Source organism: Balaenoptera physalus (genome assembly GCF_965194825.1).
Source record: "Balaenoptera physalus genome assembly, chromosome: 6".
NCBI classification, from domain to species: Eukaryota; Metazoa; Chordata; class Mammalia; order Artiodactyla; family Balaenopteridae; genus Balaenoptera; species Balaenoptera physalus.
In genome coordinates, this window is record NC_138885.1 from 13228995 (window position 1) to 13249989 (window position 20995).

Sequence of the window (20995 nt, forward strand, 5' to 3'; positions counted from 1 at the left end):
TAGCATCACTGAGTCTCTTCAGAATGACCTGTGACTGATGACCTTGGTCTGTGTTTTCTGACTCACTCTCTTTTGGCTGATGCCAAGTTGCCATCATTAGATGACAACGTTATAAAGACGACGTTATCATCTTTAGAGGTTTTAGCTGACTTGCTGTATCATTGCCCTCCCGTTCCCTTTGTGTGAAGTTTTCCAGCTCTTTCTGTGTTTTTTCCTCTCTCCCATGCTTTCCGTCCCTTTAGAATACGTTCTACGTTCTTCCGAGACATCTTTATGACGTTCTGGGCCCCAGTCACTTGCGACTGGAAGGGTATTTCTTTTAATATTTATTTCTTTATTTCTTCGGTTGCACTGGGTCTTAGTTGCAGCAGGCATGCTCCTTAGTTGCGGCATGCGAACTCTTAGTTGCGGCATGCATGTGAGATCTAGTTCCCTGACCAGGGATCGAACCCGGGCCCCCTGCACTGGGAGCGTGGAGTCTTAACCACTGTTAAGGGAAGTCCCGTGACTGCAAGGATTTTGATGCCTCTGCCAGTGACTGTGTCTGGCCTTCCAGACGAGCCATCATCACTCCATGGAATGAAATTTTGGGGGACCTGCTTTCTATTCTCAGTCAAGGTGCAAAGGTGGACCTAGTCGCATCTTTATTAAGTGCCTCCAAGCATTCAGAAACAGAGTTTGTAACGTCCAAGGACTATCCCCTGCTGCAGTGGACTTGAGGGCTTCTGGAACGAGTGTTATCTGCTAACTGATGAAACACTCTTCAAAAGCGCTTTTGGCTAGTTTGATCCCCAACCCTGCAAAGTACCTTGGCTTTTTTTTTTTTTTTAATATCTTTATTGGAGTATAATTGCTTTACAATGGTGTGTTAGTTTCTGCTTTATAACAAAGTGAATCAGTTATACATATACATATGTTCCCATATCTCTTCCCTCTTGCGTCTCCCTCCCTCCCACCCTCCCTATCCCACCCCTCTAGGTGGTCACAAAGCACCTAGCTGATCTCCCTGTGCTATGCGGCTGCTTCCCATTAGCTATCTGTTTTACATTTGGTAGTGTATATATGTCCATGCCACTCTCTCGCCCTGTCACATCTTACCCTTCCCCCACCCCATATCCTCAAGTCCATTCTCTAGTAGGTCTGTGTCTTTATTCATACAGAGTGAAGTAAGTCCGAAAGAGAAAATACAGTATGCTAACACATATATATGGAATCTAAGGAAAAAAAAAAAAAAAGGTCATGAAGAACCTAGTGGCAAGATGGGAATAAAGACCTTGGCTTTTTACTGTAAAAATAGTCAAAGCAGCGCATGCCAAAATTTCCAGGAGAAAATCAAATGGACTTGCGCTTCGTGCCCATAATTTGGACAACTTCATAGGAACACTTCTGATCAGAGCAGGTCTGCCCCTGGTCAGCGGCTTGGGGGGGCTACAACTGCCTGCCTGGAGCCTTGAGTGTCCTACTCCTAAACCAAACATGGGCCTGGCCACCAGGACAGACCATCAGTTTGGGGGAGGTGGTATCAGGTTTAATTGACTTCACTCTGGTCACCGCACAGGTAGGAAGGGTTATGCTTTGTATGGCACTGTGGGAAGATAATTTAAAATTTTTTTTTTATTGAAATGTAATTGATTTACAATGTTGTGTTAATTACTGCTGTACAACAAAGTGATTCAGTTATATTAATATATACATTCTTTTTTAAAATATTCTTTTCCATTATGGTTTATCATAGGCTATTGAATATAGTTCTCTGTGTTATACAGTAGGACCTTGTTGTTTATCCATTGGGAAGATAATTTAAGTGCCAGGTCTACAAGTGGGTCTCAAAAAGTGTTATTTCCCTTCTGCCACTAAATTTGGCTGCTTGGAGGGAAGGGGAGCAGGAAGGAAGGTCAGGAGGATGGACCCACTTTGCTCTGTGTAAATCGGCTCCTGAGTTACGTTTCAGGGACCACTGAACTATGGTTAGAATCACTACTTAGAAGAATGTGTCTAGAAAACAAACATGGTTACCAAAGGGGAAAGGAGGGGAGGAGAGGGATAAATTAGCAGTTTGAGATTAGCAGATACAAACTACTATATATAAAATAGATAAACACCAGGGCCCTACTGTCTAGCACAGGGAACTATATTCAGTATTTTATAATAAACCATAATGGAAAAGGATCTGAAAAAGAATAGATACATGTATAACTGAATCACTTTGCTGTACAGTAGAAACTAACACAACATTGTAAATCAACTATACTTCAATTAAAAAAAACGTGTACAGATTCTCTGCTCTGAATGAGGAAGGGGTTTTGTGTCTTGTTTTAAAGGAGCCGCTGTACACGAGTAGGTACCATGATCTGTCCAACCCCTTCCTTTCCCAAGAGAAGGAAGAAGCCCAGAGGGAAGGTGGAATGTTCCCCGGGCCAGGCGTGAACCCCGGGCTGGACAGATCTGGAGTCTGTTGAGGCCACAGGGAGAGGGGGAAATGCTTCTTTGTGTCAGTTAAGAGCTGGTGTCCCTACCTCATTCTTCTCCAGACTCTGTGTCCCTCTCACAGTTCCCCATGGGACACTCTTCCCTTGCAAGGCCCTCCAACAAGGAAGCCTATCATTTGGGTGGATTGGTGTTGACTTGGTTGGAGACCAGAGGTGGACAGCTGGCCTCCCTTCCCCCCTTCTCCTTTGCCCCTTTCCTGATGGGGAAAGAGAGGTCTGGAGGGTGGACCTGACTTAGCAGCGTGTGCAGTGCGTTCCTGACGGTCTCTTAGAGAGCAATCCTGTCTTCTCTCCAGAGTGGCTCCGGGGCAGTGTTTGGGCCTCGGACCACCAGCATCAGGGTCTCCTGGAGTGTGTGCTTCCTTCCGTGTTAGAGCTGGGAGGGGCAGGAATCCGTTTTCGCCAAGCACCCCTGTGATTGATGCTTAGGTATTCTTGGGTTTGAGAGCCACTGCCTTGAGGGTACTGCTGTTCTCCACCTCTTCCAGAAAGAGAGACCCGGACCTTGCGAGGACAGGGTGGGCCCTGTCCCACTCACGGCTCTGAGCTCTGCAGGTCGGGGACTCCCTTGTGCCCAGCGAGGTGCTCTGTGCTCAGGCAGACTTGGGAGGTTCTTGACCTTCCTCACGAGGAGAACACATGGTCTCCATTCCAGTGACCAGGTCCCAGTCACTTCCATTGGATGGTTAGGGGACCCTGTTTGTGTTGAGTGGGAAGGACAGACCACACACGCTCTGGGAATTCACAGAGGTGGGCCGGAGGAGATTCCTAAGTATTAGGGCTGGAGGGGGCCTGAGATGCCATCTCTGCTGTCCTGCTACTGAAAATGTCCATGGACCCGTGTCACCTGAAAGCTGGTTAGTAATGCAGAACCTGGGGTCCGCTGCAGGACACCTGAATCAGATCCCGCATTTTCCTGCAAGTGACCAGGTGATTTATGAACATTTTGAGAAGCTCTGATCTAGCCTGTCCACCCCGCATCCCGCCCCCCTGTATCGTATAGGTGGTAAATGGAGGCCCGGAGAGGCTGTGTGACTTGCCTCAGGTGACAGAGTGGGATTTCCATCTGGTCCCTCTGTTTTTAAAGTTGCCTTAGAATGCAATGCACGTACCATATACATTCACATACCTGTTTAAGTGTACAATTCATTGTTTTTTAGTCAGTTAAATATGTTAAACCATCACCACAACTAATTTTAGAGCATTTTTGTCCCCCTAAAAGAAACTCTGCACCTAGTAGCAGTCAGTCTTCGTTTTCTTCCTCTCCACCTGCCGTCCCCCAACTCTCCAAGCCCTAGGCAAGCACTAATCTGTTTTCCATCTATAAATTTGCCTATTCTGCCATTTAATTTAATCGGTATCATGCAAAGGGTGGTCTTGTGGGACTGACTTCTTTTACTTAGGATAATGATTTCAAGGGCTATCCACAATGTAGCATGAATCAGAACTTCCTTCCCTTCTGCTGCTGAATAATATTCCATTGTGTGAACATACCTCATTTTATTTACTCTTTAGTTGACGGACGTTTGGGTGGTTTCCACTTTTTTGGCTATTATGAATGTACTGCTGTGAATCTTCAGGTGCAAGTTTTGGTGTGGACCTATGTTTTCATTTCTCACGTGTATGCACTTAGGAGCGGCATTTCTGGGTCCTGTGGCTACTGTGCGTTTAGCTTTATGAGGACCTGCCAGGTCCTATTTTCCAAGGCAGCTGCACGAGTTTACATCGTACCAGCAGTAGAGGAAGGTTCCAGTTTCTCCACATCTAGCGCTTTTTATTGTCCGTCGTTTTGATGGAATAAAGGGTGGGGTGATGGAGGCCTCTTCAGCCATTTGCCGGCCTCAACAGAGCAGGTGACCTCAAGGCAGGATTGCTGCTGGGTCTCAGGAGCAAACTGAAGGCAGAGAGGCTCCAGCGCTGTGAGGATGCTCTGAGGGTCTGTCTGCCTTCTGCTCTCCGTGCCCACCGGCTTCCCTGTGTCCATGGCCAGAGGGCAGACGGTGAAGCCACCAGATGCCCCTGGATCACAGGTCCTCAGCGCCCCCCACCCCGAGAGGGGCTGCTGCGCCCATCCCCTGGTTCCAGGAGGGTAGACCAGATGCTCACCCGAGAGCTGCATCAGTGTGGCTGCCCGCCCCCCCCCCCCCCCCCCCCCGCCCCTTGCCCTTTCTCCACTCTAAACAGAGCCTGAGGATGGAGCACTTCCCTGAGATGGTCCCTAGGTGCCCACTCTCCTGGGTGGCCTGGGGGGGAGGCTTCGGCTGCCTTGGGGCTGCCCTGACAAGCCCGGTCTGCCCCACAGTGACTGCCCCAGGGTGTCCGCCATGTACCAGAGGCCGAGACCGAAAACAGGGCTGCCCGGGGCCAGATGGTGGTGGTTGGAATATGATTGACCGGGAGGGTCTGGCTCCCACTTTCAAGATCAAGGGCCTGTGTGAGCCTGTGAACAGCCCTAGCCACGGCATACGGTTCCTGCTGGGCTGAGCACGGAGGGAGATGCCCCAGTGAGTCACAGTTCTGACCTTATCTTAGAGATTTGGTTTTCTACCCTGTGCTGTCCTTTGTGCTACTAACTTACCTGTTTACTCCCCTCCCACCTGTGTAGGAGGGTACCTGTTTCTCCACATCCTTACCTGGACTCTGTATTATCAGCCTTTTGAATCTTGTCTAAGAGGCACACAGAAAATAAGCTCCTGATTTTGATTTGCATTTCCTTCTTTTCCATCATGAAAAAAATGAGTGAAACTGAGCCAAGCCCTTTGCATTTCTTTTACTTTTTAAAAAACTGGCGGTTTATGTCCATCGCCCATTTTTCTCCTGCCCTTTTGCGTATCGAGCTGCAAGGACCATGGTATTAGGTTGAACCGAATGCAGTTAACCATTTTCTAAGTCGTAACGGGTTGCCTATCTGCAGTTTCACGTTACTCATTTTCATAGATTAAGGATTCAGTTTAGCAGGGCGGCTAGATAAAAGTTCAACGTGTAGAAAAGTAGTGAATTTCCTGTGAACCAGCAACAACCAAGCGTAAAATGAAACAAGGAAAAGAGATAACCATTCCTAGTACTGAGAGCAAATCAAACAATTTTAGAAGATGCTGATCAAGCGTCTAGGGGTCTAGACACCCCGGATTCGGAATCAGCCAGCAGTGCGTATGAGGGTGGGTCCCAGTCAGGTCTACCATTCCCCAGTTCTGGGTGGGGCTGGAGGAGCCTTAGCATTTTGGGGAGCAAGGAGAGACTAATTGAGACTTGGTCTAAATTAGAACTAGTACTACTGCTAACTCCTGCTTACCTTTTACCCAGCTTTTCATAACGTGAACATCTTGTATAAACACGGTACGGTGATTGAAACCAGGCAATTACATGGGCATGATTCTGTTCCCTCTTCTGTGTCTTTATTTGAATTTTATCTGTTCCTCCACAATTGTCCTGTTTCTGTTCTGGGTTCCAATCCAGGATCCCACATGGCATTTTGTTGTTATATCTCCTCCAATCTGTGATAATTTCCCAGTCTTTCTTTTTCTTCCATGACCTTCAGGCTTAAAAAGTGGTTACCGGTTATTTTCTAGCATGCCCCTTAATCTGGGTTTGTCTGATGTTTTTAGATGATGATATTGAGATTATTGCATTTTGGGGTTGAAGTGACATGACGCCCTTGCCAGGGCATCATACTGGGGGATCATGACACCGACATGTCTTACTGCTGTTGGCATTAACCTTAATGATTGAGTGGTGTCTGCCAGGCTTCTCTGCTGCAAAGTTACAATGTTCCCGTTTGTAACTAATAAGTATTTTGGGGAGGAGGAGATAATTCTTTCTACATCTAGTAATTGAAACGCTACTGTAAGAAAGAGCTTTCTCTTCTCTACCACTAATTTATTTATTCACTTACTTATTATATCAGTATAGACTAGTGGTTATTTATTTTATTCTCTGTGTTGAAATTCAACACTATTGTTATCTATTTTGTTTCTGAAATTGTTCCAGTTGTGGCTGTTGGGAGCTCCTTCAGATTGGCTCTTAGGATGCTGTGACACACCTTCATCCTTTTTTTGAGCGTTTCCCCACTTATGGCACTGCAAGATGCTTAACACAAGCTGAGCATCTTATGTTCTCTGGGCCCTGCGCCCCAGAAACAATCCCTTCTCGAAGGGGACTCCAGGATACGATGTCCTCTTCTGCTGTGGTACAGGCACACGCATGTTTACTGTCTTCCAAGTATTTATTGGGGACACGCTGTATGCCAGGCACGGCCTAGTCCCTGGCATTTGTAAGTGGCTGCCAGGAGGTTAAGGCTCAAGGTCACACAGGTGATGGGCCGTCAGGATCAGGACTTGGGTGTGTGGCTTTGCACCAAAGCCTTGTGTGTGAGCGCTCTGTGTCACACACTTGCCCGAGACCACACGTACGCAAGTGACAAGACAGACTACCCTTGCTGAAGACACTGTGGCCTTGCGCTTTCTCCGTCTGCTATTATTTTGGGACTGCTGGCGTCCAGCCGTCCGTTCCCTGAGAGGTAACGATGGCTTCCATTATGTTTTATGTGACATTAATTACCCAAAGCAGTAACTGTTGGAAAGTAAACAACCTGTAAATCTTGGCCGGCCCGGGCAGTTGCCTCCTGTTCTTGGGGACGCGGTGATCCGGGCAGGAGGCCCTGCGCTGGTTCCACTGGCTGGCCAGAGCTACGCTGCAGGAGCACCCAGTGGGCACGGCCCCGGGGCAGGTGGCTGGCAGGGCGGGGGTGTGTCTGCCCTGGGCACCCCCTCCCCCAGACGGTCCGGAAGAGAGTCAGGTAGCCTGGGGGCTTGTTCCAGCTGGGCTTCCTGGGGCTGGGTGACCTTGAATGGCCTTGGGCGGCCAGGCTGCTCAGTGCTGGAGCAGTGGGGAGGGCGTCCGGCACCCAGGACAGTGGCTGGGCCCGGGGGAGGCTCTGCGCTTGTTGGCTGGAGGTGGTAGTCGCGATGGGCACTAGCTGAGCCCTTCCTCCCTGCCAGGCTGCAGGTGCATGATCTCATTTCCTCCCCACAAACCGCAAGAACATTTTGCACATGTAGAGAGTGATGTACAAAAAGGTTCGCGAACTTGCCCAGGACTTGGGAGGGTCTGACTCTATCCCAGTGTGTCTGCCCTGACCCCGCTCTCCTCCCCCCACCTGTCCTGGGCCAGGCCACAGGCCACCGAGTCTTCGCCACTAACTTGCGGTGTCACCTCGGGCACATCCGCAGCTCCCTGGGCTTGGGTGTCCTTACCCCCAAAATGGGCACAGAGATCCTGGATGGCAGGTTCTCCGGTGGCCGCCCAGAGAGACCTGCGGGTCTGACCTCGTCTGCCTGTGTCTGGTGGTCTGTTTATGGGACAAAGAACTGCTTTCCCCAAACGCCCCCCTGTCTGATTGGCTTTTGGGTACCAGCCTGCTGCTAGAAGAAAACAATGCCAACCATCGTCACCGTGGTCACCTATGATGTGCTTGGGACGGTATGAGGCACTACTCCCTCTTTTCTTTGTGTCGTGTTTTCAAAGTCACGTGGAATATATTCCTAGTTAATGCTGAAGACGTATATAATTTAAGAGGGAAGGGTCCTTCTCTATGCATTATTAGTTCCATATATTTGGCTCACAAATATAGGGATATACGTACTATAACATTTTAAAATAAAAGTATAATCATTGTGTACATATTATTCAGTGACTTGTTTTTTTCCCACTCGTGTGTGTGTGTGTGTGTGTGTGTGTGAGTGTGTGTTGGATTTTTTCTGTCTATTGTGGATCTAGATCTGCTTAATTTTTTTTTTTTTGGTTTCCACTGTCTTTTTTTTTAAGTATAGTTGATGTACAATATTATATAAGTTACAGGTGTACAGTATGGTGATTCACAGTTTTTAAAGGCTATACTCATACATCTACAGTTATTATAAAATATTGGCTATATTCCCTGCGGTGTACAGTATATCCTTGTAGCTTACTTTATACATATATAATCTTACTTTATACATATATAACCATATAATATATGTATATTATATACATATATAATATAGTATTATATTATATACATATATAATAATATGTATATATATTATATACATATATAATCTTTATGTATATATAATCTTTACATATATATCTTTATACATATATAATCTTTGAAGTATAGTTGATTTACAATATCATGTTAGTTTCAGGTGTACAGCACAGAGATTCAGTAATACATATATATACATTCTTGTGTGTGTGTGTGTGTGTGTATATATATATATTCTTCTTCAGATTCTTTTCCCTTATAGATTATTACAAAATAGTGAGCATCGTTCCCTGTGCTCTACAGTAGGTCCTTTACATATATAATCTTAATTTTAAAATTATTTTTGAACTCTTAACTTTCTCAAAGTGATTTTAAATTTCAAACTGTGGAAGAATTGAAAGGTTAGTATAATGAACTTCTCTGCACCCTTCACTAGATTCATCAGTATTTAATGTTTTTTTTTTTTAAATAATGACAGTATCTTTTTTATTTATTTATTTATTTATTTATTTATTTATTTATTTATTTATTTATTTATGACTGTGTTGGGTCTTTGTTTCTGTACGAGGGCTTTCTCTAGTTGCGGCAAGTGGGGGCCACTCTTCATCGCGGTGCGCGGGCCTCTCACTATCACGGCCTCTCTTGTTGCGGAGCACAGGCTCCAGACGCGCAGGCTCAGTAGTTGTGGCTCACGGGCCCAGTTGCTCCGTGGCATGTGGGATCTTCCCAGACCAGGGCTCGAACCCGTGTCCCCTGCATTGGCAGGCAGGTTCTCAACCACTGCGCCAGCAGGGAAGCCCAGTATTTAATGTTTTGCCACATTTCCTTTATCTCTGTATTTTATATATATGTTTCCTCCCTGAATCATTTGAGAGTTAGCTGTAGACATCATACTCCTTTATCCTAACTACTTTAGCAGGTATTTCCTCAAACCAAGGCCATTCTCTTCTATAACCATATTTCCATGATCAAATTCAGGAAACTTAACACAATACCTTCACCTACCACACAGCCCTATTAAATTGGGCCAATGGTTCTGACACCGTCCTTTTCCGCAGTTTTTTGCCCCGATTCCAGGTCCAGTCCAGAACGAGGCACTGTGCTTAGTTGTCCTTTCGTCTGGCGGATCCTCAGCCTTGTCTTTCACGAAGCTGACGTTTTGAAGAGTATCCAGGCCAGATGTGGGTTTGCCTGATGTTTCCTCATGACTAGATTCAGGCTGTGTACTCCAGGCAGGGATAGTTTGTGACCTTGTGTCCAGGCTGCAGCATCTCCGGGGGCACACGATGCTGTGTCACCTGGTTAAGGGACAGGCCTCAATCTCTGTAACAGCCGCGTGCTCTTCTACAGCTTGGTCTTAACATAGCTGTTGACCATATAGTTCATTTTTTTTGTTTGTTTGGTTTTTTTTGTTTTGTTCTTTTTTTTTTGACCATTTAGTTCATTTTGTTTTTAGCTATAACAGTACTGCTGCATTGAATAGCCTCAGAGAAATATATTTTTTAAATTAATAATTAGTTGCTTTACAATGTTGTGTTAGTTTCTGCTGTATATGTATACATATATGTATACATATACATATATCCCCTCCTTTTTAGATTTCCTTCCCATTTAGGTCACCACAGAACATTGAGTAGAGTTCCCTGTGCTATACAGTATGTTCTCATTAGTTATCTATTTTATACACAGTAGTGTATATATGTCCATCCCAGTCTCCCAGTTCATCCCACCCTCCCCTGTTCCTCCCTTGGTAGGTATTCATGCATTTGTTCTTTACTTCTGTGTCTCTATTTTTGCTTTGCAAGTTCACCTGTATCATTTTTCTAGATTCCACATATACGCGAGACTATATGATATTTGTTTTTCTCTTTCTGACTTCACTCTGTATGACAGTCTCTAGGTCCATCCACGTCTCTGCAAATGGCACAGTTTCGTTCCTTTTTATGGCTGAGTAATATTCCATTGTATATATGTGTCACATCTCCTGTATCCACTCCTCTGTTGATGGACATTTAGGTTGCTTCCATGTCCTGGCGATTGTAAACAGTGCTGCAATGAACATTGGGGTGCATGTGTCTTTTTGAATTTTCATTTTCTCTGGATACATGCCCAGGAGTGGGATTGATGTATCATATGGTAGTTCCATTTTTAGTTTTTTAAGGAACCTCCATACCGTTTTCCATAGTGGCTATACCAATTTACATTCCCACCAACAGTGTAGGAGTGTTCCCTTTTCTCCACACCCTTTTCTGTGGACTAGAGTGCAGGAGATGGCATGGTTGGGTCAGAGGCTGTATGCGTTTGTAGTATTGATGGATACTGTCTAAAGGCTGTGACATCCCATCTCCCACCTCTGACATGTGAAAGCCCATTTCCCCACATTTTGTCCTTGAGGGACGTTAGCAATCTGTTAAACGTTGGCCAGTCTGATAAATGAAACTGCCATTGCATTATTTTCTTTTTAAAAAAAAAATAAATTTATTTACTTTATTTATTTATTTTTGGCTGCTTTGGGTCTTCATTGCTGCGCATGGGCTTTCTCTAGTTGTGGTGAGTGGGGGCTACTCTTCGTTGCAATGTGAGGGCTTCTCATTGTGGTGGCTTCTCTTGTTGTGGAGCACGGGCTCTAGGCGCGTGGGCTTCAGTAGTTGTGGCACGTGGGCTCAGTAGTTGTGGCTTGCGAGCTCTAGAGCGCAGGCTCAGTAGTTGTGGCGCATGGGCTTAGTTGCTCCGCGGCATGTGGGATCTTCCCGGACCAGGGCTCGAACCTGTGTCCCCTGCATCAGCAGGCGGATTCTTAGCCACTGCGCCACCAGGGAAGTCCGCGTTATTTTCATTTGGCCTGTCTTTGACCACTAAAGAGGTTAAACATCTTTGCATGTTCTTCTTGGTTTGGCTGACTAGTTCCAGCTCTGTTATTTGCTTTAGGGAATTCAATGTCAGATTCTGCAGCCATCAGTTAAAAACCTAAAACATGTCAGTACTGTCCAAGGGGCTATGGGTGTGTGTGTGTGTTTGTGTGTGTGTGTGTGTGTGTGTGTGTGCAAATCTAGTTCAGGTAAACTGGTAGCTGGCTTCTGAGAGCTCTGACTTAGCCATCAGGCAAGAAAGCTGGGGGGCGAAGTTGCAAAGCGCTGAGAGAAGTTGGGAGGGAGGAAGAGGTCAGCAGGAAGAGTGAAAATTATGTGAAAATTCAACTTCCAGTGTCCATAAAAAGTTTGATTGGAGCCCAGCCATGCCCATTCATTCATGTGCTGTCTGTGGCTGCTTCCTTGTTCAGTGACTAAGCTGGGCGTTGTGACAGGTCTTATGACCCACATGGCTGAAAATAGTTACTGCCCGGCCCTTCTTGGAGAAGGTTTGCCGATGCCTGGGCTGGAAGACATTGGTTATTGTGGGTTACGCGAGGGAAGTGGGGGGAAGCTCGGTTTGCTGAACCCCTGCCTGTGCCGGGGGCCACGTAGAGAGCTGCACTTGTGTATTTTCTTTAAAACCTCGCTGAAAGAGTTTTCTCTTCTTTTCCCGTGTTTTCCTTGCCCTCTTCCCCCATTCTGCTCCTCCCTGCGTGGGGTGGAAGCAGGAAGGTCAACGGGGGGTGGGGGGGTGGGAGGTTGGGCAAGAGGGAAGCTTTCGTCCCCCTTTGAGTGGCGTCAGGGCCCTTTGGATAAAGTCTAAGCCGCTCTTCCCGGTGGTGACCCGGGCTCCCCACCGAGCCTCCATCCAGCTGAGGGGCCCACACCCCTCCCCGCAGGCTAAAGCTGGAGCCCTCAAGTGGGAGGGGGTCACCGAGCTCTGCTGGCCTCCGCCGGTGGGCGTGGAGCCTGTGACCACCTCTCCTCCAGCACCGCCACTCCCTGTCACCTTGGCTCCTCTGGGCCGGGCTAAACTAAACGCTGGCCCTGGGGCTCACGCCTGCCGGCCTTTAAGAGGCCTTTAACAGCTCCGGGGCCGGTGGGGTGCCGGGCAGGATCACTGGAGGAAACCCAGAGCCTTAAGGGCTCTGTCAAGGCTTCGGGAAGGCCACACCAGCAGTAGGGCTCCCCTGCCGTGCTGTTGATGGCCTCATCGCAGGGGAGCCTCTGAGCCAGGGACCTCCTGTGCGCCACTGTGTGCTGGGTGTGTCTTCAAACTTACATCAGCCCGCTGCGTTAACCACCAATACTGTCCACATTTTTGGAGCCATTTACCCATTACAAAGTCGTGGGCCCAGAGGGGAGTCTGGGCTCCAAACCTGGGTGCTAATGAGATCCCCACGGTAATTGTACGGGTCTGTAGAACGCTGGCAGCTGCATAGCTGTGTAATGTTTACCATGACTTTATTTAATTATGGTATATGATTATGATTTTCAATATGCAGACGTGACACGCACTTGAAAAAATTAAGTTGAAGTGAGTTGATTAAATAAAATAGGTTCACATTTGCAGCAACCTGGTTGGACCTAGAGATGATCATGCAAAGTGAAGTAAGTCAGAGACGGACAAATATCATATGGTATCACTTATGTGTGGAATCTAAAATACGACACAATTGAACTTATCTGTGAAACAGACTCACAGATGTAGAGAACAGACTTGTGGTTGCTAAGGGGGAGGGGGGTGAGGGAGGGATGGATTGGGAGTTTGGGATTAGCAGATACAAACTTATATATAGGATGGGTAAACAGCAAGGTCCTACTGTAGAGCACAGGGAACTATATTCAATATCCTGTGATAAACCATAATGGAAAAAAATATGAAAAAGAATATATATATATATGTATAACGGAATCACTTTGCTGTACAGCAGAAAGTAACACAACATTTATTTCAATAAAATTAAAAAAAAAATAGGCTCGTTACACTGCGGGTGGTTTTTAATTTCAGTGGCAAAATGGTGGGGATGGTGTGTGAATGCATATGGTGAATGCAACCCCTGCTACTGTCTCCGGCTGTCCTGCGCCCAGCGTGTCACTGGCACAGAGGGGGTGGGGGGCAGCTGGTGTGCAGTGATTGCTCAGCCATGGAGCCCAAGAGATCCTCCCTCTAAGGCAGGGCTGCGGAGTTGGAAACACACAACCAGAATGCAGTGCAGAATGACAACCAGCTCCAAGAGTTCTTCCTCCATTGAATTATTTTTCATGCCAGAGAAATACTAGTTGACCCTTGAACAACTTGGACTTGGACTGCGCGGGTCCACTTATACACAAGACTGGATTCTTTTCAATAGCAAATACTACAGTACTACACAGTCCGAGGTTGGTGGAGCCCAGGGATGCAGAGGAACGGCAGATCTGCCCCGAGGGTCCACGCCCCTGACCCCCACGTTGTTCTAGGGTCAACTGTGTTTTTTTTCTTTTTAATTTATTTATTTTTGGCTGTGTTGGATCTTCGTTGCAGTGCACAGGCTTCTCATTGCGGTGGCTTCTCTTGTAGCGGAGCATGGGCTTCAGTAGTTGTGGGGCTCGGGCTCAGTAGTTGCGGCTTGCGGGCTCTAGAGCACAGGCTCAGTAGTTGTGGCGCACGGGCTTAGTTGCTCCGTGGCATGTGGGATCTTCCCGGACCAGGGCTCGAACCCGTGTCCCCTGCATTGGCAGGCGGATTCTTAACTACTGCACCACCAGGGAAGCCTGGGTCAACTGTATTTTAATTTCAAATCGACTGAATGCTCTAGAGAATAAGAGAACAAATATTCACGTGCCCAATGTGGTGTTTGCAACCTTGCCAAATTTGCTTCTGATTTTACCTCTTTCTAATCCTGTTGCCTTTCCTCCCAGGAGCAAAACCATCGTTGTGAAGTTGGTGGTCCCTCTGCGCACGCTTAAGTTTTTACTCCTGTTTGCATACTTCGCCGTAAAAGCGACCAGTATTGTTTTCCCTGTCTCCAGACTTTATATAAGTGGTCTCATAGACATCACTGAGCCCCTTTTTTTGTTTAGTAGTATGTTTCTGAGATTTCTCCATGTTGATCCATGCCTCTGGAGGGCTCATTTCAAGTGCTGTGTGCTATTCCGTTCTAAGTCCCATAATAGAATTAATGTGTCTTTCTCCTGTGGCTGGATATAGGTTGGTGACAATTGCTCACTGCAATGAGCGATGCCACAGCGGGCAATTTTTATCTAAGTCTCCCAGTGCATAGCAAGTACTTCCTTAGGATGTGCCTCTAGAATTGATGTGCTTGACAGGGGGCTTGTGTGTCTTTAGCCTAACTCCTTTTTTTGTGGGTGGTGGGGGGGGAGGCAAACTATGGTCCCAATGGTTATATCAGCGTAACGCTTCCATCAGCAGTGCCCTAGAGCCCATTCTTCACAGCCTCATCCACACTTGCTACTGTCAAGCTGAAATTTTTGCCCCTCGGACAGATGTTAGATTGTATCTTATTTTACTTTACAGTATCCTGTTTTCTTGTACCGTCCGGCACATCTTTCCATGTGTTTGTTGACCTTCTTCTGTTTCCATAGGGTGACCATATGCCCCAGTTTGCTAGATCATTTCCCACTGATAGGGACTGTGTAAATATTAACAGCACCCCTGGTATTTTCAGAAGTTTCTCGATATAAATTTTAACACAGATTTTCTTATATTTTATAAAGGACATAATTTTTCTTTTGTGTATTTGTTTCTAGTTTAAGAAATCCTTTCCTACCCCATGATCATAAAGTAGTCTCATATTTTCTTTAGAAACGTTAAGGTTTTGCTTTTATTTTATGGTTTTCATCCACCTAGAATTAACTTATTATGTGTGATGTGAGGTATGGATTTATTTTTCCATATGGATAACCGGTTATCTCACACTCTTAAAAAGTCTGTCTTTTTTTTTAAAGCACTGCTATATAGATCAAGTTTGCTAGAATCTAAAGGTTTGTTTCTGGGCTCTTTTACATTGTTCTATTTGTCCTCATACCAAAAATGTCATGGTTTTAGCTATTGTCACCTTATAATATGTTCAGGATATTTTATATTATTACTTTAAAAATTATTTTATTGAAGTCTAGTTGATTTACAGTGTTGTGTTAATTTCTGCTGTACAGCAAAGTGATTCAGTTATGCACACATATAAATATATATACATTCTTTTTCATAATGGTTTATCACAAGATATTAAATATAGTTTCCTGTGCTATACAAAGTATTTTATTTTATTATTTTTTTAACATCTTTATTGGCGTGTAATTGCTTTACAGTGGTGTGTTAGTTCCTGCTTTATAACAAAGTGAATCAGCTGTACATATACATATATCCCCTTGTTCTCTTTTTTATTTTATTTTATTTTCTATGTTTTGGCCGTGCCTTGCGGCAGGCGGGATCATGGTTCCCCCACCAGGGATTGAACCTGTGCCCCCTGAAGTGGAAGCGTGGTGCCTTAACCACTGGACCTCCAGGGAAGTCCCTATACAGAGTATTTTAAAGGGAATAGGAACATGTGTTTCAGGGAGGCTCGTTTATCATGAGGAAATGATACGCTACAGAATGGTCACATATACATCAGATTTCTAAGGCCCATCTTGGTTCAGAGAACTGAGGTCCTGGGCATTAGGAATTTGAGCCTTAAAAGAAAGGGGAGGGTTTAGGCGGATGGAACAGGGTCATGAAGTAAAACAAATATCAAGAAATTCAGGAGAAATATAACAGACGGATTCCTTGAATATTAGAACCAGAAGGGAACTTTTGAAGCCACCAGACACCGTGCGGAGTAGCTCGGCTAAGTGACCAGTCTTCGGAGTCCAGCAGAGCTGGGTTTGATCTTCCACAAGATACTTAACATCTCTGGATCTTAATTTCCTCATCTATAAAATGGGAGCAATAATGGGTTTTCCTCCTAAGATTGTTGAGAGGGCTGAATGAAATAATGCTCGCGAGGGCTTAGCAATGTCCCGACACAGAGCTAGATGACAACTAAGTGATTGTTTACTTATTTATTATCCTATTCCCTTGATTCTAAGACCAACATTTTTTCCTTGTTCCACATTTCACAATTCTGAAATTAGAACAGGCTTTACTGTCATTTTCTGTAGTGATTTATTTATCCTTCTGGATTATTTTTTTTTTTTCCAGAAGTTTAAAGTCTTTTCATTTTATTTCAAATTTTTAAAGTCATGTTTGTTTGTTTTTTTAACATCTTTATTGGAGTACAATTGCTTTACAATGGTGTGTTAGTTTCTGCTTTATAACAGAGTGAATCAGCTATACACATACATATATCCCCATATCTCCTCCCTCTTGCTGTCCTTCTGGATTATTGTTTAGGGTGTAGGAAACAGAGGATTTTACAGACAAGGAAATGGAGTCAACGTGCTTTATCCAGGGTCAGGGAACAAGTCGAGTTGGTCATCCTAAGAATCCCCTTTATTTCTAGTCCTAAAGGGGAGAAGGAAGGAGAAAAAAATACCATCTTGACTGGGGATGGGGCTCATGGGGCACTTTATATGCCACCAGATGCTGGGGGCAGACTTTAACCAGCAAACAGAATGGAACCAGATGCCTTCCAGAAAGGCGAAGTTGAGAGAGAGGCTTCTGCCCTGCAGACAACACACAACAGGTTGGCTGGGGCCAAGTTTCTGCTCCTGGCTCTGTCACTGACTAGCTGTGTGAGCTTGCTCAAGTCAGGTAACCTCTCTGAGCCTCTGCTTCCTTCCATCAGGTGGGGCTCATAATCTAAACTGCACTGTTGATTCAGGTGAGTTAATACCTGGGCAGACTTTGCTGCTGTCTAAGCACCCAGTGAATGGAAGCTGTTAGGTGTTCCCTAAAGGCACGTCTCTCAGGGCCACCTCCCGACTACAATTTTGCTTGGGGTTACTTTCTCATTCATTCTTCCCTCAACCGTAGAAATCCTGCCCACTCTTCAAAGTTTATCGCCAAGTATTATTTTCTTATTCAGACCCTTTCTCCCCACCTCCCCCTTTGGATCTCTGTTGTTTCTTAATTTTTTTCTTTTCTAAAAATTTTTAAATTTAATTTTTCTTTTATATTGGCATACAGTTGATTTACAATGTGTTAGTTTCAGGTGTACAGCAAAGTGATTCAGTTATACATATACGTATATCTGTTCTTATTCAGATTCTTTTCCCTTATAGGTTATCACAGAATACTGAGTAGAGTTCCCTGTGCTATAAAGTAGGTCCTCACTGGTTATCTGTTTTATGTATAGCGTGTATATGTTAATCCCAAACTCCTAATTTATCCCTCCCCACCTTTCCCCTTTGGTAACCATAAGTTTGTTTTCTGTGTCTGTGGGTCTATTCTGTCTTGTAAATAAGTTCATTTGTGTCCTTTTTTTAGATTCCACATATGAGTGATATCATATGGTATTTGTCTTTCTCTGTCTGACTTACTTCACTCAGTATGATCATCTCTAGGGTTCGCCTTATGCCGGTCTGTTTGAGATACCCCAGAAGATCGCCAACCCTTTGAGGGCGGGAGGCTGTCTTGCTTTTGCCAGCCCTGTAGTTCTAGCACAGAGCATCGAGTCCCTCCTGCGTCAAACAGTACAGTGGTGACCAAAACAGACACAGCCCTGTGCCTTGACAGAGCCCACTTTCCTCGGCTCCCACCCATGCCCTGAGGTGATGCCGGCCAAGCAGAGAGATGTCCGTGTCCCCCGGGTCAATTCAGCCACCCTGACCTTGCTCATCAGCCCGTGTGTCACTGGGGACGCTGCTGCTGTGCTGGCTGGGAGGGGGCTGGGGACGTGTGTCGGCGCCTTGGCAGCCCGGATGGGGAGGGAGGCCGGGCGTCTGTCTGAGGCCTGAGCAGGGGGGTGCAGAGTGGCTGGGGGGGTTCCGTGAGGAAGGGAGATGTGGTGGGGAAGCAGGGGGGCAGGTCTGTGCTGCTGGTGGAGGAGGCCGGGACCCCGGGCCTGTAGCCCCGTTAGTAGCTCTGATCCCTGAGCGGCCACCTGTGATGCTCACGTCCGGGGACCGCTCTGCGCGGAACGGGAGGTGTCGCCTGCCGGGCCTGAGCTGAGCTTGCCCCGCGGAGCCTGGGGTCAGTGTTCGTGGGGCCCTGGGGCGCCCGTAAACCCACGGTAATGACCATCTGGGCCTTGGGCCTCATGCCAGAGCCGGCTGCATTCTTCCTGGGGGAGGTGGAGGACACTGGAAAAACCAGTTTAGGGTGTGTGAGGCTCCACTGCCTGTCGCTATCAAGGGAGTGTTGGCTCCGGAGCCCGGAAACGTGTGTGAAAAATCTGGCTTTTTCAGAAAGGTACCAGTGTCGATTCAGGTCAGCGAGACCCTTAGGAGCTGGCACGTGAGCAGGCCAAGAGTTTGGGGTCCATGCCTTTTCCTTCTGACGGAACATGCCCAGCAGGGCGACCTGAGTGGTGCCGGGGCCTGGTGTGTCTTTCTGGTTTTCACTCGTCCTGGCAGCTGGGCTGGCGAAAGCCGGATGGACGGGTCCCACCTTCCTGAGAAGGGAGCTTCACCGAGTGGGCACCTCTGAGCCAGCCAGCATCATGTCCACGCCCGCGGCACCGTGTCCCCAGGATTGCACGGTGTTTGGCGTGTGGTTGTGTGCTCAGCAAATACTTGGAATGAATGACTGAATTTCATAGTCTCTGCCTGCTCTGTTATTCACTGGGGGACTGAGTATATTAGTTTCCTGGGGTTGCTTTAACAAATGGACTGCAAACACGTTGGCTTAACACAAAGCAGAAGTTTATTCTCTCACAGTTCTGGAGACCAGAAGTCAGAAATCCTCCAGGGCTGTGGTCCCTGTGGGGACTTTAGCGGAGAATCCATTCTTTGCGTCTTCCGGCTTTGGGTGGCTCCAGGCATTCCTTGGCTTGTGGCTGCATCAATCCCATCTCTGCTCCTGTGGTCACCTTGCCTCCTCTTTCCTCTGTGTGTCCTCTTATAAGGACACTTGTCATTGGATGTAGGGACCTCCAGGACAAACCAGGATCATTCCTCGTCTCAAGATCCTTAACTTAAATTTCATCTGCAAAGACTCTTTCCAAATAGAAGGTAACATTCACAGGTTCTGGAGATAAGGGTATGGACATATCTTTTGGGGGACTACAATTTAACCCACTCCAGGGAGTCTTAATATTTTTCTTTTTTTTGTTTTGTTTTTCTTGTTTGTTTGTTTTGTTTTAATATTTTTCTAATCATTGCTTTTCTAGATATATTAAAGCTGTTAACCACTGGGTTTGTGCTGCTCCTAGTTTGCTGTTTGCATTTAAGATATAGATGTATATATATCTACGTCTGTATCTGTATCTTGATCAGATTTCTCTTTCCCTCATTGATTTTGGGTTCAGAAAGTCCTTCCCTGTTGAGTCGCCATTCACCTTAAAACAAAACCTTAGGAAATTAGTTTTTTAATCCAGTGGTAACTTGGATTAAACCTGCAAAACCCAGGGAAATCTGCATGAGGTCTGGCTGGAGTTTAGTTAATTGTACTGTGCCATGGTCAGTTTCGATAATGTACCATAGTGACGTCAGATGCCACCACTGGGGGAAGCTGGGGTTGATACTCAGGACCTTTCTGTACTATTTTTGTAACTTCTTGTGAGTGTATCATTATTTAAAAATTTTTTTAAACAAATTTTGATTAGATTTACCAAGAACAATTATGAGATCATTTGCTCTCTCTTATTTGTAAAGCATCCTTTATGAAGCTCTGATGTATGCTAAGCTGTTTTAGAGTTGTGGTTGAATTTACTTAATTTGGAAAAAGCTGACATCATTTGCTAGGTGGTCTTCCCCTCTAGGAATGTGGCATATCCTATTTTTTCAATCTATATTTTATTTTCCAATAAAATATGTGTAGTTTTCTTCAGATTATTTGCAGATACTTTAAAGTTTGGGGTTGTTCTTATGGATGGATCTTTTCTCCATTTACATTCTTTCACCGGCTTGTGCTGGTTACATGTCCCCAAATAGAATCCCCACACCCTTTCAAATACATGAAATTCTTTTAACTTGAGAAAATGCATTTCATTCTGCAATTAGAGACAATGTTTAACAGGCTTTTATTCGTTCCTTTAAACCTGCTCTCAGGAAGGGTCCGGTCAGTTATTTAATGTAGATTTAAGTATCTGTGTTCTCCATCCGAGTGTATAGGGGGTGTTCTTCATAAAGAAATATGAAGTCGTGGACTTCCCTGGTAGTCCAGTGGTTAAGGCTCTGCGCTTCCACTGCAGAGGGCACGGGTTCAATCCCTGGTCAGGGAAGTTCTGCAAGCCGTGGTGAGGCCAAAAGAAAAAAGAAATACGAAGCTGTGTTCTGTAAATTTAACGCTAACTGTATTGTTTTGGATTCTATGTCTTTGAACATTGTAGAGGTGCTGTCTCTCTCCAGGGGTCACGCGCGTTACCCTGGGAGCCCCAGGCCCCCCTCCAGGCCGCATGGACAAACTGGGGTGTCCAGTCCAGAGCGTGATCTGAGCTGTCTGTGGCCTTTGTTCTCTGCTTTGGTCCCCGGGGCCGTGAGGCCTGGGTGGGCCCTGAGGGTGTTGAGAAGACCTCTAGCTGGGGGTGTCCCAAATTTGAAGACAGAAA

At 45.9% G+C, this 20995-nt stretch overlaps 1 protein-coding gene across 2 annotated transcripts in view; it reads left to right on the forward strand.

Annotated features, from left to right (window-relative positions):
* Window positions 1-20995, forward strand: part of TFCP2L1 (transcription factor CP2 like 1) — a 62328-nt gene that overhangs the window by 14448 nt on the left and 26885 nt on the right. The gene's annotated exons all lie outside the window — the stretch shown is intronic.